Below are 15,223 nucleotides of genomic sequence, written 5' to 3'. Positions count from 1 at the left end.
CTACTTACATGAAATATCTAGAGGAGTTCCCGTTGTAGTTCAGGGGGTTAAGAACCTGAATAACATCCAGAAGGACGAAGGTTTGATCCCTGGCCTCAGTCAGTGGGTTAAGGGTCCAATGTTGCTGTGAGCCGTGGTGTAGGTCGCAGACGCAGCTCAGATCCCACATTGCTGTGACTGTGGTGTAGGCTGGCAGCTGCAACTCCAATTTGACCCCTAGCCTGGGAACTTACATATGCCGCAGGCATGGCCCTAAAAAGAAAAGGGGGGGGGGAAGTGCCTGGAGTAGGCAAATTCATGGAGACAGAGAGTAGAGTAGAGGTTACCAGGGGCTAGGAGAAGAGGGGGGGTGAGGGGTATTATTCTTGTGGTTATAGGATTTCTCTGGGGGTAATGGGGAGGATTTGGAGGTAGAGCAGCAGTGGTTACACAGCAGTGTGAATGTAATTAACACACTGACTTTTACTGAAAATGGTTAAAATGACATTTCATGTCATATATATCATAAAAAAAAATTTTAACCCACATAAAGTGCTTTTTGTTTAAAAAAGTTATTTTGGGGAGTTCCCACCGTGGCTTAGTGAAAACGAATCTGACTAGAAACTATGAGGAGACAGGTTTGACCCCTGGCCTCGCTCAGTGGGTTAAGGATCCAGTGTTGCCATGAGCTGTGGTGTAGGTTGCAGATGCAGCTTGGATCCTGTGTTGCTGTGGCTGTGGTGTAGACCAGCAGCTGCAGCTCGGATTCGACCCCTAGCCTGGTAACCTCCATATGCCATGAGTGTGGCCCCAAAAAGAAAAAAAAAAAAAGCTAATATACGCATACATACAGACACATAGACATATATATTACAAAAAAATGGAAAAAGAGAGGAAGAAAGAATGTGTGTCAAGGTCATACACTCTATTAGACATTGAACATGTAGAGGGAAAAAATTTATTTTTGGTAATTTATATTCTCCTAGAATATCTTCCATTTCCTCTAGATGTTTAAATGTATTGGTATGAATTTATACTTTTGTCTGTTTCCTTAATTTCATTTGCTTATGTGTCTTTCTTTTTTGTTGTTCAGGCTCGCCAAGAGCTTTATTACATTGATTTTTTTTACCCCCCAGGAAATAGCTTTTGGTTTTCTTGCTGAAAATATGCTTTTTTTTTCTTTTCAATTAACTTTTCCTATTATCTTTATAAATTTCTTTTTTAGAAGTTGTTTCATTGTCTTTTAGTCCCCTCACTGTCATTTATTTCAAAATAACTCACAATTTTAGTTAAAATTTCTTTTTTTTACCCTAGGTTATATATTTTAAAAGATTTACAAGCCAGATGGATTTCTTTTTTTTTTTTCCTACCTTTTTGTTGTTGCTCATTTCTAATTTTATTGCCTTGTGGCCAGAGAATGTATCCTGATTATATGATTTTATTTTTTTCTTTTGTTTTGTTTTGTTCTTTTTAAGGCTGCACCCTTGGCATATGGAGGTTCTCAGGCTAGAGATTGACTCGGCTGCAGCTGCTGGCCTACACCACAGTTACAGCATTGTGGGATCTGAGCCACATCTGCGACCTACCCCACAGCTCACAGCAGTGCCAGATCCTTAACACACTGAGCAAGGCCTGAGATCGAACCTGTGTCCTCATGGATACTAGGTGGTTTTCACTAACTACTGAGCCATGATGGGAACTCCCACAGTGGGATTCTTAACTCACTGAGCCACAGGGGGATCTCCCGTTTAAGATTTTTTTTTTTTCATAATACTTTATTAAAACAGAATAAAGGCTGGAGTTGTCCTATCTGGAACCTAGCACAGTATTTAGCAACGTAAATGTCATTTAATAGTTGTGAAATGAATAAACAAACAAAAAAGCAACTCAACGCACTATGTGCTAAGTAATACCCCGTAAGATTTTTGATAGTCATTTTTTGGTGTATTTACATACATGTTGAAGCTATGCTGTTCAAAGGGCCACAGTTCATGACAATGTGTTTCATGACGGATAGTGGCTTTTACATTATGAAATATCTTTTCTCATTCTATCTAGTATTTTAGTCTCAAATCTGATTTTGTCTGACATTAATATTGCCTAACTTACCTCTTTAAATTATATTTAATCTCCATTAATTTTAATTTATCGGGATGTAAAAAATAAAATAATTTTTAAGATGTATAACAAAATTAACTTCTTGCCTCACCCCTTGTACTCTAATATTCTCTCCCTAGAGACAACCACTTACTACCATTTTCACTGTTTCCTCTGATAATTGCTTCCACATTTCTAAGGAATAACCTTCTAGCTGCTACCTCTTGATTTTTCAGACTTTATCCATTTCCTGTTGTAGAACATTATTATTTAGCTCCTTTATTCGACTCCACCACATTCCCCACCTCCTCCCAAAATTATCTTTTTTTTTTTTTTTTTTCCTTGATCTGAGTCACCGTTGCAACCTAAGCTGCAGCTGTGGCAACACCAGATCCTTAATCCACTGTGCCCAGCCAGGGATCAAACCCAGGTCCCATTTCTCCCAAGACACCACTGATCCTATTATGCCTCCCCAAAATAGTTATTTGTGGTTAGGTCAATATTAAATATTTATTACTATTTTTATGAAAATAGGGTTCACAGCCAAGTTCTTTTTTTTTTTTTTTTTTTTTTTGGTCTTTTTAGGGCCGTACCTGTGGCATATGGAGGTTCTCAGACTAGAGGTTGAATTGGAGCTACAGCTGCTGACCTATACCACAGCCACAGCACCAGCCAAGGTCTTTAGTGTATTTTGATTATATGTCCTTTTAGGGATAACTTTTGATTTTCCTTGGAGTTCATTCATTTCCCCCGTTGCTTGGTTGTTTAAGTATCTATCATGATTTCATCCTCAGTTTTCCAGCAGAAGTTTAACTTCCAGTCTGCATCACACAGTCTTTCCTCTGCCCTCTTTTGACATGGGTTAGTCTCAAGGCCTGCACATTGCTGGCCTCTTCAGACCCTCTGTGTCCTCACCCCAGGCATTCCCATCATCAGACTCCCAGATGTTATTCCCTGAGCCCATGGTGAACTCTATCCAAAGTTTCCTTGGACCGGATACACGAGGTGGCCTGCACTAAAAGACTCTTACATTGGCTAGATAGTTTGGGGCTGATGTTTAGTGGGAGATCTTTGCCCCTGGGCTGCTGAAGGCATCACTGGTTTCCAGTCGTGCTGCTGAGACATAATGCCAGTCTCATTCCCGCTCCTTCATCTGTGGCCTGTTTCTTTCCTGGAAACATTCAGGATCTTTGTCCAGAATGCTGTGAAAGTTCACAGGGAGTTGCTCTGGCCTGGACCTCTTTTCATCCACAGAGCTGAGCACGAGGGAGTGCTGTCCATCTAGAAACTCATGCCTTTTATTTCTGGAATTTCTCTTTAGTTGATGACTCAATATTTTCTTTTTGTTCTTTTTCTCTCTAGAATGCCACAATTTCTCAGGATAATGAGCCTGCTAGACAGATGGCACTGATTCTCTGTTATTTCTATCCAGTCCATTTTCACTCTCTTGGGCTCTTCATTTCTTGCTTTTGGGGAGACTTTCTCTAATTTAACTTTTTATCACTTCATTGAATTTGTCATATGTGCTATTGTTTTTAATTGCCAAGGCAACTTTTGAATATTCCTTAGTTTGTGGTCTGGTCTGTTTTCTTCAAAGAAACAATGATCTCTGAATCCTTCTCTGAAATTATTACTTTGTTTGACTTTAAGTTGCTTGTATATTTGCATTGTTTCTGCTCCCCAAATTTTATTTTTGTCTTATGTTGAGTTTTTATTTTCCTGCTTTTATTTGTTTTAATTTATTTTATTATTTTTTAATGGCCGCACCTGCAGCATATGGAGGTTCCTGGCCAGGGATTGAATCTGAGCTGCAGCTACGACCTACACTACAGCTGTGGCAACAATGGATCCACAACCTGCTGTACCACTGGGGTAACTCCATTTTCTACTTCTATGTGGAAGCTTTCTTCAAATATCCGGTGGTCCTTAGATCGTCTTTCAAGGTCAGAAAGGAGTCATTTAAAAGTTTACTGGAAACTGAGTGGGTGTGTCTTGTTTCCTGGTGGGTCCACTCTAAGTACATGTCGCTGGCCAGTGTAGCTAGAAGACCCCAATCACCAATATTTGAAGGTCTTTTCATTAAGTTAGTCAGATTCCTGAGCTATGTCTCCAGTGCCTGAGGGTAGATGTGCAAACCACCATTCTTGGAGCGAAATGGAGGAGAGAGACAAGGTATTTTACATTTATTACCATGTGGCATTTTCTTTGACACTGCTGTGTACAGTATGGTCCCTCATTCCTCACCTAAGCTTTGAGTCCAGGGTCACTAGCTTATCCTCTCTCTAGTTTCTGTGGAGGTGAGAAGGATAATTGGAGATCAGTTGCATCATATGGGAGTTTCCCTTGTGGCTCAGAGGTTTGAGAACCTGACTCAACTTATCCATGAGGATGCAGGTTCAATCCCTGGCCTCACTCAGTGGGTTAAGGATCTGGCATTGCCATGACCTGTGGTGTAGGTCACAGACAACAGCTTGAATCTGGCATTGCTGTGGCGTGGTGTAGGCTAGTGGCTGCAGCTCCAATTCGACCCCTAGCCTGGGAACTTCCATATGCCACAGGTACGGCCCTAAAAAAAAACAAAAAAAAAAATGCATCACATATGGACTTCAATCAATAAATCCCATCTTTAGCCTCACATATTCACTGATGTCCATACTCAGAGTGTTGCTTCCTACTCATGAGCTTTTCTGGTGGTTTGTGCCCAAAACTGCCTATTTCTTTGTTCCCCACTGCCAAATAGATGTCAGAATTTCTTTTTTTTTTTTCTCAATCACTTGCCTATTGGGTATCTAACTGTTTTCCTTTCCCCAAGATGTCATGCATCTCTTGGTCCTTATGGGTCAATTCCTATATGAGAACATTCCCCTTACTGTATCTTTAGTGAGTTTGGGAATGGGTATAGGGGTACATTCAATCCATACTTAACTAAGTCTTCCCTGTTTATTTTCATTAGTATTAGCTTGTTCTCTCTTTGCTTATTCCTGTATCCTCAGACTTTAAACCTGTCACTCTGTTTCAGGTGTCTTTTACAGTAACAAGCACTGACATTTATTGTCTCTATTTTGCTAGGTACTTTACATGTATCATACTGTACATGTGTGATCATATTTATCTGGAAGTTCCCAGGCTAGAGGTCTAATCAGAACTGCAGCTGCTGGCCTACACCGCAGCCACAGCCACATGGGATCTGAGCCACGTCTGTGACCTACACTGCAGCTCTTGGCATTGCCAGACCCTTAACCCAACTGAGCAAGGCCAGGGATGGAACCCAAGTCCTCGTGGATACTAGTTGGGTTCGTTACTGCTGAGCCACAACAGGAACTCCCCTACATACTATTCTTATGCTTATTTTATGTGCATCTAATAAACAGTCATGTACCCAAGACGGAACCCCAGAGTGTGTATCACTGTCCTAGTCACTGTAGGAATGGCACCTGGATTTTTTTTAAATCCATCCATCTTTGTCCTTTAATAGGGATATTTCAACCCATCACATTAACTGAGATAAATTGTGTGAGTGTATTCTTACTATCTGTGGTGAGTTATATCATTACTAGTAAATATTCTCTCTCTTTTCCATCTGAGAGATGGTTATACTTCAGTACCCCTCTGATGTGGGATTTAGGTATGTCTTTGTTTTAGGTAAATGAATGTAGGTTGCGTCTCTCTCCTTTCCTCTCTGCCATGAACACAGGTATGTCTCGGGTAAGATTGTTTCTTCATTGTAGGTCCCAGAGTAAGAAAACATAGGAAGAGACCCACAACCTGAAGTAGATCCATAGCCAATTCATGGCCATAATGCAATGTGAGCTGGAAATAAATATTTTCTGTCATAAGCTACTGAACTTTTTGAATTGTTTGATACATCATCTCAGGCAATTTCTATAAAAACTTTTCTTCTGCTGAAGTAAACTCTTGGATATTATCTTTCCAAGAGGTCCTATGGGATGTAAACTTTTGAAACCTGTGAATGTCTAAAAATGTCTTTATTTTTTACTTCCCATTTGAATGTTCATTTGGCTGGTTTATAAAAATTGAAATTTGAAGTAATTTTCACTTTGAATTTGAAGTTATTTTTTCCTCTTTTTTCCCCCCTTTCATCTCTGTTTTCTCTCTCTCTCTCTCTTTTTTTTTTTTTTTGCTTTTTAGGTCCACACTCTCAGTGTACGGAGGTTCCCAGGCTAGGGGTCCAATCAGAGCTACAGCTGTTGGCCTATACCACAGCCACAGCAACGATGGATCCTTAACCCACTGAGTGAGGCCAGAGATCAAACCCGCAACCTCATGGTTACTAGATGGATTCTTTTCCTCTGCACCATGATGGACACGCCATCTCTGTTTCTATTAGTGCCAACCTGAGTATCATTCCTTTTTAGATAACCTGTTTTAGTCTTCTAGAAATTTTAGGAATTTCTCTTTATACTTGGAGCTTTAAAAATTTAAGATCACATTTCTGAATTTTTTCCCCACTTTTTTCTTGCTCAACACTATGAGTGGACTTTAAACTGAAAATTCATGTTTTCCATCAGTTATGGGAAATTTTCTTCAATATATTTGAATATTTCTTCCCTTCTTTCCTCTCTCTTATTTTAGAATTCCTGTAGGAAAAATGTTCAATTCTCTCTTCCATGTTTCGTATTTTCAATTTTATAGTTGGTAATTATCATTACTTTACCGTTTATCACTATATGGAGGGAGAATTTCTTGGGTTGATCACATACTTGCAGCTGAATCCATACTTTGATTTAGCCTATTTATTTAAGTTTTATTTCATAAATCATTAATAGATATTGGAGCCAGGATTCAAATCCAGAGCCTGTGCTGTTAATTACTGTACTACCAGTAAATGTTATAAAGACTTTTTTCTTTAGCCCAATTAGAGTCTTTGTCTCTAATAAAGACATTTTAACCCACCTACATTTATTGGAATAATTGGTATGTATGAATGTACTTTTACTATCTTGACTTAAGGACATGAAAACCTTTAAAATTTCTCTGAGGATATAATTTATAAAGATTTTTTTCCTTCCTTTATTGAGACTATTCACTCAGGGTTTATTTTTTTTCAGTCTGGTGATTGATGCATTTCTTTCTCAGTATTGCTTTTCCACAAGAGTGTTCATATTTGAGGTTCCCTCTTCCCTTGTCATTGAGTGTTTTTGTTTGTTTGTTTGTTTTTGGTTTTTTTTTTTTTTTTTTTTTTTTTTGTCTTTTTGTCTTTTTGCCTTTTCTAGGGCTGCTCCCTCGGCATATGGAGGTTCCCAGGCTAGGGGTCTAATCGGAGCTGCAGCTGCCGGCCTATGCCAGAGCCACAGCCACGTGGGATCTGAGCCACATCTGCGACCTACGGCAACACCCAATCCTAAACACACTGAGCAAGGCCAGGGATTGAACGTGTAACCTCATGGTTCCTATTCAGATTTGTTAACCACTGAGCCACAATGGGAACTCTGTCACTGAGTGTTTTGATTAGGATAATCTGTCTCCTTCTGAATGTGGAGAAGGATCTGGATTTGGGATTTGGTGGGTGTGGGAAGCTTGTTTTCTGGGTCTCCCTCCCTCCTATAGTTTGCTAATTCTCTGGATCCTTAGCCCCATTATCTATTTGAGTCTCCTGTGCCAAACTTCCCACTTAGGAGAACTACTCTTGGATTTTGGAAACAAATACTAAGTTAGCACTTCCCATGTCATTATTCTGTCCTCCAGTGTCCCTATGAAGATCTGGAATAATATCAGAGTCCACCTGTATCTTTCTTTAGTTAATCCCAACATAATAAATACTTCTCTTTTGAAACCATTTCTAAGGTCTTTAACCTGGGGAGACATGCTGCTGTCACCCCTGGATATGCACAGTGAAGGAAAGGGAAGGGAAAGGATTGCTCCAATTAAATTTATTTAACTAATTGCCCTGCCAGTTGCTGGAGAGTCCAGGCCTGTTCTTTGTAATCATTAACGCTGAGTATGGAGAAATATTAGAAGTGCTTTTGTAGCCCTGAATTTTAAACAGGATTTTCCTATTCCTGTTTTGCCACCAATGCAGTCCTTTTCACTCTTTGTCTTCTAGGAATTCCTAAAATTTCTGGACTGTGGAAATGTCTTTCTTATGTTTTTGTGTTGTTGTTCTGTGTTATTTATTTCTGTAATAGAGAGAGGGATAAAACATGTCTTCTGTTCTTCAGTTAGCCAACTTGATTCAGTACTCTCTATTTCATTTCTAAAATATATTCTTTGTCTCTGAAACAAAGTAAGGATGGAAAAGGAAAAAGGGTATATTTGTGGGTAAATTGCTTCCTTGAAGCCACTCCTAATAGACTTAATTGGAGGGCCCCTTATCACTAATCTCATAGCCCACACCCAGCAGAGACTCTGATGCTTGGTCAAACCAGTTAACTGGCTTTTTGATCTCTTAGGAGACTCTCCCTTTTAGTTTGAACTTTTTACTTGCTCTCCTCCCTCAACCCACTTTTCACTTAACTTCAATAGTCAGAGTTGTCAAATGGCCTTTTCCTATATTGAAGATCATCCAAGACACTAATTTGCACTAAAATGTCGGGAATTTAATTTATTTTCCCTACCAGTAATATACGTATTTTGAAAATGAGGAAAGAAGGAAAGCAATGCTCACCCTAAGGGGTGTCTATGGACTGTTTGTGCCCCTCAAAAGTCAACGTGGAAGTCCTAATGTCAGTGTGTTGGTATTAGGAGGTGGGACCTCTGGAAGGTGACTAGGTCACAAGAATGGAGCCCCATGAATGGGATTAGTGCCCTAATTGGGAAAAAACAAAAAAACCTTGTTTCTGCTCTATCTGCCTCCAGGACACAAGTAGTCAGTATTCTGCAGCCTAGGAGGAGGACCTCATGAGAACCTTGATCTGACTTCCAGCCTCCAGCACTGTAAGGAATAAATTTCTGCTGGTAATAACCTATCTGGCCTATGAGTATTTGATTATAGCAGCTGAGCTGCGACAAGAGTAAATAATAATAATGACCCTTGAGCATTTTCAGAGGACGAGATCATCAGTGCACAATTTTCAGGCCACGGCCACTTTGCCTGTTCATAAGATAGCCCTGCCTTCTACAAATGGAATCCCCCAGCAGCTCTGATCAAGTCTGCCACGCAAACTGCTGATGGTCTTTTATTTTCTCTCTTGAGTCCTTTGTGGTCAGAGGTTATAATGCTTAACTATTTACTATTTTGTTTTTATGCTTATTTTTTGGTCTTTCTAGGGCTGCACCCATGGCATGTGGAGGTTCCCAGCCTAGGGGTCAAAATGGAGTTATAGCTGCTGGCCTACACCACAGCTCCCACAAAGCCAGATCCTTAACCCACAGAGCAAGGCCAGGGATCGAACCTGCGTGCTCATGGATGCTAGTCAGATTCGTTTCCACTGAGCCACAACAGGAACTCCCCTTTACTATTTTTTTTTTCTTGGGACTACACCTGTGGCATATGGAGGTTCCCAGGCTAGGGGCCAAATCAGAGCTGTGATCTACATTACAGCCAGAGCAACACTGGATCCTAAACTCACTAAGTGATGCCAGGGATCAAACCTGAATCCTCACGGACACCGTTTTGGGTTCTTAACCTGCTAAGCTACAATAGGAACTCCAAACTAATACTGTTTTAGCCAAAAGTCAAGAAACGTGTTGGGGTGGCCTGTAAGGTGGTTATAAAGGGACACCTTTGGGAGGGTGGAGGGCATGGTGGGTGGGTGAGGATTTCATTTTTACTTCAATTTCTTCTGACCTTCGTCCAGAACTGACACAAATCCCCATTCCCTGCTTTGTGCTGCGTTGTTGTAGGAGTTTTCCTGGAAGCAGATGATACCATCCTGTACACGTGTGGCTGGGAGGCTTTATTCACACTGAAGGGCCGATCTGGCAGGCAGCCTTGACTCACTGGGCTACGCACATGGACTGGGTCAGTATTTTCTGATAATTCTCCCCCATCATCCAGTCCCCATCGCGTTGGGCGGCAAGTGCCTTAACATCTTGTCCTGATTCCATACCCTGCCTGCCATTTTTGGGTTTTCAACAATGCCCTTCATTTTCACTTTTCACTTAATTACTCTGGTGAACTCTGATGTATCCTCCTCTAATTCAAGGTTCTTTCTACCTTTTTGGGGGGTGCACCCATGGCATGTAGGGATCGAACCCGAGTCACAACAGCAACCCAAGCTGCTGCTGTGACAACGCCAGATCCTTAACCCACTGCACTGCAAGGGAACGCCTTGACTTTACCTTTTTTTGCATCTTTTGAGGGCTGCACCCGAGGCATATGGAGGTTCTCAGGCTAGGGGTGTAAAGGAGCTATTGCTTCTGGCCTACACCACAGCCACAGCAAGGCCAGATCCAAGTGGCATCTGCAACCTACACCACAGCTCACGGCAACGCCGGATCCTTAACCCACTGATCCAGGCCAGGGATCAAGCCCGCATCCTCATGGTTCCTAGTCGGGTTCGTTAACCACTGAGCCACGAAGGGAACTCCCAGCAGTGTTTGTTTTTAATTGAGCTATAACACACTACTAGGCATTAATCTTTTTTTAATTAATTTATTTATTTTTAATTTTTTATGTTTTTATTTTTTTATTACTCAAATGAATTTATCACATCTATAGTTGTATAATGATCATCACAGTCCAATTTCACAGGATTTCCATAAAGTGTACACAAGGAGGAATTTTTAGTTGTTTACAACCCCACCAGACAGATCAAGTTAGGAACATGAGCCATGACAGGCTGTAACCTAATGGTTTTACTGTTATTAAGTTTAGAATGAGTAAGCATACTGCTGGAGTATCACGTGATGTGAAATGAAAGAAAATGGCAGAATTCCACCATGGTTTAGAATTAGAAAGGTCAAGGAAAAAAAAAAAAAAAACAAGACTTGGTATAGTATTACTAACTTTGCATGATCTTTCTGGAGCCATCTATGCATGAACCCTGTGGCAATAATATTTTTAATGTCAGTTTAACATGTTTGATTTTATGTAAATTAAAACAGAAACCAGGGAGTTCCTATTGTGGCTCAGTGGTTGATTAATCTGACTAGGAACCTTGAGGTGGCGGGTTCAATCCCTGGCCTTGCTCAGTGGGTTAAGGATCCAGCGTTGCTGTGAGCTGTGGTGTAGGTCGCAGATGCGGCTTGGATCTGGCATTGCTGTGGTTCTGGTGTAGTCTGGTGGCTATGGCTCCAATTTGCCTCCTAGCCTGAGAGCCTCTATATGCCTTGGGAGCAGCTCTTAAAAAGGCAAAAAAAGCAAAAAAAAAAAACCCAAAAACAAACAAACAAAAACAAACCGTTACAGCCCATATGTTAGCCACTCTTTATTACTTACCCCCAGCCCATCAGAGTCCGAGGTGAACATGTTCTTCTCCCGTCCTAGGTGGCAACCACAGTTACTTCAGAGGCAGCCAAGTCCCTGCTACAGCTACAACTCACTTCTTTCATGCACTGTCTCTTACACTTTTATTTTTTTCTTTTTAGGGCCATACCCACAGCATATGGAAGTTCCCAGGCTAGAAGCCAAATCAGAGCTGCAGCTGCTGGCCTACACCATAGCCACAGCAAGGCCAGATCCAAGCCGCATCTGTGAACTATACCCTGGCTTGCCACCACGTGGGATCCTTAACCCACTGAGCAAGGCCAGTGATTGAACCCACATCTTCACAGAGACAACGTTGGGTTCTTTTTTTATTTTAATGATTTCTATTTTTTCCACTATAGCTGGTTTACAGTGTTCTGTCAATTTTCTACTGAACAGCGAGATGACCTAGTCAGACATAGATATACACATTCTTTTTCTCACATTATCATGCTCCATCACAAGTGACTAGATACAGTTCCCAGGGCTATACAGCAGGACAACATTGGGTTCTTAATCTGCTGAGCCACAATGGGAATGCCTGTCTCTTGTACTTTGATACTGTGTAAGGGAAGTAGGTATATGGTAAAATTTAGATTGCGTGTGTGTGTATGTGTCTGTGTCTGTATAACGTATTATATCTGAAGTGAGCAGGCAAATCTGGGAACATTCTCGAAGGTTTTTTTTCTTTATCTTTAGTGCATTTAAGTCCACATCACACCCAGTGATCCCTGACCTTCCAAAACGAAAAGCAGAATCACGCTTGGAGTTGAGCCTGTTTGCCTTTGTTCAGACCAACAAACTGGGTATTGTCTTTGCACAGTCCTTCAGAGCTCTAAATAGTTGTCAAGTATGTGTAACCAGACGTGTAATTACCCAAAGTGCCCCCTTTTCAGACAGCATTTTAACTAAGTGCATTCTCCTCATTTCTCATGTTTGCCAGGCTTGTTGGCTTCTCAAGCTTGCGAGCCCAAAGGCCCAGGACCATCTGTATCTAGGATGGCACCTATTATGTGGCTGGAATTCAGCAAATGTTGAAAAATAACGATAATTACTGGCAGAGCAAGTTCAAGGCTTCCTTAATATAATGCCAAATATGTCCTCTTGTCAAGTGACAGAATCTCAGAATGGAAGCTTGCTTCTTGAGGAAAGGCAGCTTGATGGAATAGATCGGGACGAGTGAGATGTGGTCTGGGCTCCTCTGGCTGGAGAGGTAGGACCTTCTTTTTAAGTTTTATTATTTTATTGAAGCATTGTTGATTTACAGCGTTTCAGGGGCACAGCAAAGTTAGACAGTGAGATATATATATGCATGTGTGTACACATCTGAAAAAATATCTTCTTTTTCAGATTTTTTTCATTATCGGTTATTACAAGATACTGACTATAGTTTCCTGTGCTATACAGCAGGTCCATGTTGTTTACCTATTCTATATATAGTGGTTTGTTAATCCCAGGTTCCTAATGTATGTCTCCCCCCTGCCCTTTCCCCTTTGGTCACCATAAGTGTGGTTTCTATGTCGATAAGTCTATTTCTATTTTGTAAATAAATTTGCTTGCATTATTTTTTTAGATTCCATATATATGCGATATCATATGATATTTGTCTTTCTCCGACTTATAGAGAGGTAGGATCTTAAGCAAGTCATGCCCTTGCCTAAATCTGACCACCATTCTCTGCAAAATGCCAGTGGTCATAAAGTGGCATCATTCTGGGGCTGTGATGAGGATCAGTGGAAATGGGGCAGGAAATCCCTTAAGCTACTAAATATCCCACCACTGTCTTCACTCCTGCCTCACTTGATGAGGATCCCAGGCTTTCCAAGAACCACTGAACCCACAAGTGTGAGTTAGGCAGGCAGTGCAGAGCCCTGGTGTAACACCCTCTGTTCCAGCCTTTCTCAGCTGGACCAAGGGACTACCTAGGGCCCCAGTGGGAGACATCAGGGGCTGCCTATAAGGTCTAAACTCATGCTGCTCAATGCATGACCGGCCAATTAATTGAAGACAAGGTGTTGGGGCAAGGAATAATGACTTGATTTGGAAAGCCCAGAGTCTAAGAAGTTGGTGGCCTAATGTCCTAGAGAACCACTTCACTCAAGTTAGAATTCAGCTGAAAGGAGAGAGGGGTAGTTGGTTTTTGCAAATGTCTTGGTGTGGGAATCCTTTGTTCTTGCAGCTGTCGAGCTAAGGTCAGGTGATCATGTTCCTATAAACCTCCAACAAAACATGTTATTTCCTGTCCTGAAACATTTTATCTCTATGTGAATGGAAAAGCTTTATACTTTTAAATGTCAGCGCCTGGAGAATGGGCTCTCCTGTATATTTCAGGCTACTGGCAACATTCTGAGCTCAAAGCAATAGAATACAACTGATCTGTAAAAGAAACAGATCTAATATGGAGTCACATTTGTTCTTCTCAGTTACAATGATATCTCCCTCCAGAGCCTGTACTAGAACTTGAAATACACACCTTTTAAACCTCCCCTTCTCATACTTTGGCAGAACCTTTTGTCAGCGGGTATGTGTGTGTGGGGGGGGTTGACAAAATTGACCAAGAACCTTATAAATGCTCATAGTCTCTGATGTTGTGATTCCACTTGTAGGAATTTTTCATAAGGAAATTACTATCACATGTGGAACTTAAAACAGTGACTGATTAGAAACAACCTAACTACCCAATACCATAAGATTGGTTTTAAAAATTGCATTATTGTCAATGTAGTCATTAAAAATTAGCTGGTAACAGGGTATTTAATGACGTGGAAATGCTTGTAATACATGAAGTGAAAAGAAGGACGTAACCATACAATTCTGATTACATTAAACACACACACACAGGCTTACGGAAAAAGGCATAGGAAATATATTAAGTATTAATGATTGTTGGTAAGGCGAATTTTTTAATTCTTCTCTGTATTTTCCTTATACTCTGTCCTTTTTGAAAATACATCTCTTTTTTTTCATTCTTTTTTTTTTTTTCTGTCTTTTTGCCTTTTCTAGGGCCACTTCCCGCGGTATATGGAGGTTCCCAGGCTAGGGGTCTAATCGGAGCCATAGCTGCCGGCCTACGCCACAGCCACAGCAATGTGGGATCCTTAACCCACTGAACAAGGCCAGTGATCGAACCCGAAACCTCATGGTTCCTAGTCGGATTCGTTAACTACTGCACCACGGTGGGAACGCCTTCTCTGTCTTTTGTTCAACGAGTATGTGTTATACTTAAAATTGGAAGAATGTAATTTAAAAGAAAAGTTTCTCTGTTGTGTTAGGAAATTGGATCTCCCAAGACTTGGTTAAAATGCATAAGTTACCTCAACCTTACTGGTGAGAAGCAGGAATTGTCCACATGAATCTGATTTTTAGTCCTGGATTTGCTGCTTTCTAAAGCTGCAGTCATGGCCAGAAAACTTAGAGTCTCTAGGTGCTGGTTTTCTGGGCTCTGCAATTGCAATAACAGGAGCACTGGCTGCAGTGTGTGAGGCTTAAATAAAATAAGGCAGGTGATGTAATGGTGGTGGTGGTGCTGAGAGAGCCACCCTTGTCCCAACAGCACATAGGTAGTTTGTCATCCTAACCGTGGCAACTTCTTGCAGAGCAGAGGAGAGGATTTGGAGGTGAGGAGACCAAGGGCCCAGGAGCACATGCCTGGTGGTGCAGCCCTCCCAGTCCACAGTCCCGTGAATGGAGGGGAGCAAAGTCATATTCTTTGAATCCCAACAGAATTCCTGCAAGGAAAACTGTCCTACACTAACTTTTCTGAGTAGTCCAACACCAGCT

The 15,223-nt window shown here is 41.1% G+C and overlaps 1 long non-coding RNA gene across 1 annotated transcript in view; it reads left to right on the top strand.

Moving 5' to 3' along the window:
- Nucleotides 1–15,223, top strand: part of LOC102161008 (uncharacterized) — a 62,784-nt gene that overhangs the window by 35,708 nt on the left and 11,853 nt on the right. Inside the window, exons 4-6 of the long non-coding RNA XR_002342984.2 lie at nucleotides 8,893–8,970; nucleotides 9,880–9,997; nucleotides 12,556–12,656. This is a non-coding gene — a long non-coding RNA (uncharacterized LOC102161008). The remainder of the gene's footprint in view (nucleotides 1–8,892; nucleotides 8,971–9,879; nucleotides 9,998–12,555; nucleotides 12,657–15,223) is intronic.

This window comes from Sus scrofa, chromosome 3 (genome assembly GCF_054392235.1).
Source record: "Sus scrofa isolate SSC_HxYL_T2T_F1_AM1 chromosome 3, Sscrofa_HxYL_maternal_Yorkshire_Landrace_v2.0, whole genome shotgun sequence".
Taxonomy (NCBI): Eukaryota; Metazoa; Chordata; class Mammalia; order Artiodactyla; family Suidae; genus Sus; species Sus scrofa.
Note: the sequence above shows the minus strand (reverse complement) of the source record. Positions and strands in the feature narration are given on the sequence as shown.